Here is a 2574-nt window from a genome sequence, read left to right on the forward strand (position 1 = left end):
AGGGAAACGCCATGGCGGACACCTAATAGAGAGAGAGTTTTGCAGAGAGAGATGGAAAGAAGGTAGACTGGTGGAACAAGAAAACGAAATCTAAAAGCTCAAAGGAGCAGGGCTGCAGGGGAGAGAGATTTTTTTTTTCTTTTTCCAAAACCGTGTATTTCACTGCAAAAGGAACGAGAAAATTTGATAAAAGAGACCCGAGAAAATTAGAATTTGAAGAAATAGATCAGTTTTTTTTTATAATAAAAAAATGATGATGTGTATTTTATGTGGCAAAAAATGGGTCATATTAGTCTTAGGTCATTTTCAAAAATCTTATTCCTCACAAAATTGATCGCCGCTCGACCCTCTCTTCCCCCCGAAACCGACCGCTCGACCCTCTCTCCACCGACTGAGCTCTCTCACGACTGACCACCGGTTTTTCTCTCCGATCACCTCTCGTCGACTGCCAGCTTTTATCTCCGATCAGTCACCAACCTCACGACCGACCGCCGGCTTTCCTCTCACCTATTTCTCTCTCTCTCTCTCCGATCTCTCTCGTCTCGGCCGACCGACCACTCACCAAACACCGACCGTTCATCAAAAACTGACTCCCTTCCCACTAAAACCGCCCAAAAACCGACCCCGACCACTTACCAAATTCCCGACCACCTGCTCACCAAAATCCGACTAAAATGGCATCAAAAACCAGCTCTTCTTCCTCAACTAAAACGGCCATTTCCCGAACAGTTGTCGACGAGGCAACGAAATCTGCTGAGGTAATATTCTTGTTTTACTTTTTCTTATATATTTTTGCAAGAACAAAAACTTAATATAAGCAACATTGGTCTGTTCATAGTCGGTTCTTAGTCGGTTTTGGTTCTGGTCTGTTCTCAGTCGGTTTTAAGTCGTTTCTGGTGGTCGATTCTTAGTCGGTTCTTGTCGAGAGGGGTCGGTTCTAGTCGGTTCTTGTCGAGAGGGGTCGGTTCTGATTGGTTCTTGGTGTGGTCGGTTCTTGGTGTGGCCAGTTCTTGGTCAGTTGGTGGTCGGTTCTTGGTCGGTTCAGGTCGGTTCTTGGTCGGTTCAGGTCAGTTTTGGTCGGTTTTGGTCGGTTCTGTCTGTTTGGTCGGTTCTGCGGGGATTTTGGGTCGGGTCATGGTCGGTTCAGTCGGTTCTTGTTGGTTTCTTGGTCTATTCTAGTCGGTTCTGTCGTTTTGGTCGGTTCTGACTGGTGTGTTTTTTCTTCTTTTTCAGTATGACCTCCCAAAGTACAACACAGGTGAACTTCCTGGGATCGGACATCTAAAGATGATCATGGATCATGTGCGGCAGTATTTCCCAGTGAAAGTGACTATGAAGTCAAAGATCGAGGCTTTGGAGGTAATTAGGCAGAATCTAGACCCCGAAATAGAAATGCCAATTTTCAAGGAGTCTGTCTTCAGACATTTTATTTCGATGTCTGAAAATATGATTTATTTTGGAGTGTTGACACAATATCTGCTTTTGAGGCGGATAGAAACAAAAAAGAGACATGAGTTGTGGTTCATGGTTAATGGAACCACAACTAGGTTTGGAATGAGGGAATTTGCATTAATTACTGGATTGAACTGCGGGGAAACTCCAGAGCCGGACGTGATCTTGAAAGCTTCAAAGAATAGAAGATTATTGGAGCATTTTAAGTCCCACGTAGTACTTGTTACTGATTTAAGAAAATTGCTCACAGGAAAGAAGATAAAAGGTAGCGATAAAGCAAAGATCGCTATCATTTATTTTTTAGCACAAGTATTATTATCTGGGGACGAGAAGAAGACCGTCCCACTGGATTGGCTGTCTTACGTTGACGATTTAGAATTCTTCAACAGCTATCCATGGGGCAGGGTGTCTTTTGAATGCACTCTGCAGGCTTTGAAGAAGAACTTGAGAGAGAAATTTCAGAAATAGGTTCGGAAAGGACATAATAAGAGCATCAAGGAAACCTACTCAATATGCGGGTTTCCTTGGGCCTTCCAGGTATGTCATATAGTTATATGCATAATTTTTCATGGCCTTATAGTAAATAATACCATAATTGGTTTACTAGACTTAAAAAAATTGGTTTAACGCAGGTTTGGGCATTCGAAACATTTCCAACCATCGGCGCCACGTTTGCAAAGATGGTTGAGGGACGTCTTCCCAGAATCCTCAAATGGGAGGCACGCCGGGTTTCATTGGTCGAGGTTAGACAGATAGACGACCTCATGCACAGTGGCGAGGGAAGGATACAATGTTTTTATAGGTGTAAATTTTACAAAATAGGCATATTTGTTTTTTTTTTACAATATGTTTCCACCTAAATAATCATTAAATGTATGTTCTTTTAATATACAGGGAATGGCCGTACCAATTCTTTATCCCACTGAGGAGGAAATGAATAGTATGTGCATGAGGTTATATATGCCTTATGCCGACCAAGAAGATTCTGAGATTGACCAGCTTGCATCATTTTTGGACTCTGGTGCAAGAATGGTCCATGTCCCGCAATCGAAGCCTCCGAAACAATTGGCTCGTCGACAACTACTTCCCCAACAACAACAGCAACTTCCCCAACAACAACAA

The sequence above is a fragment of the Morus notabilis genome, unplaced genomic scaffold, assembly GCF_000414095.1.
Source record: "Morus notabilis unplaced genomic scaffold, ASM41409v2 Scaffold248, whole genome shotgun sequence".
NCBI classification, from domain to species: Eukaryota; Viridiplantae; Streptophyta; class Magnoliopsida; order Rosales; family Moraceae; genus Morus; species Morus notabilis.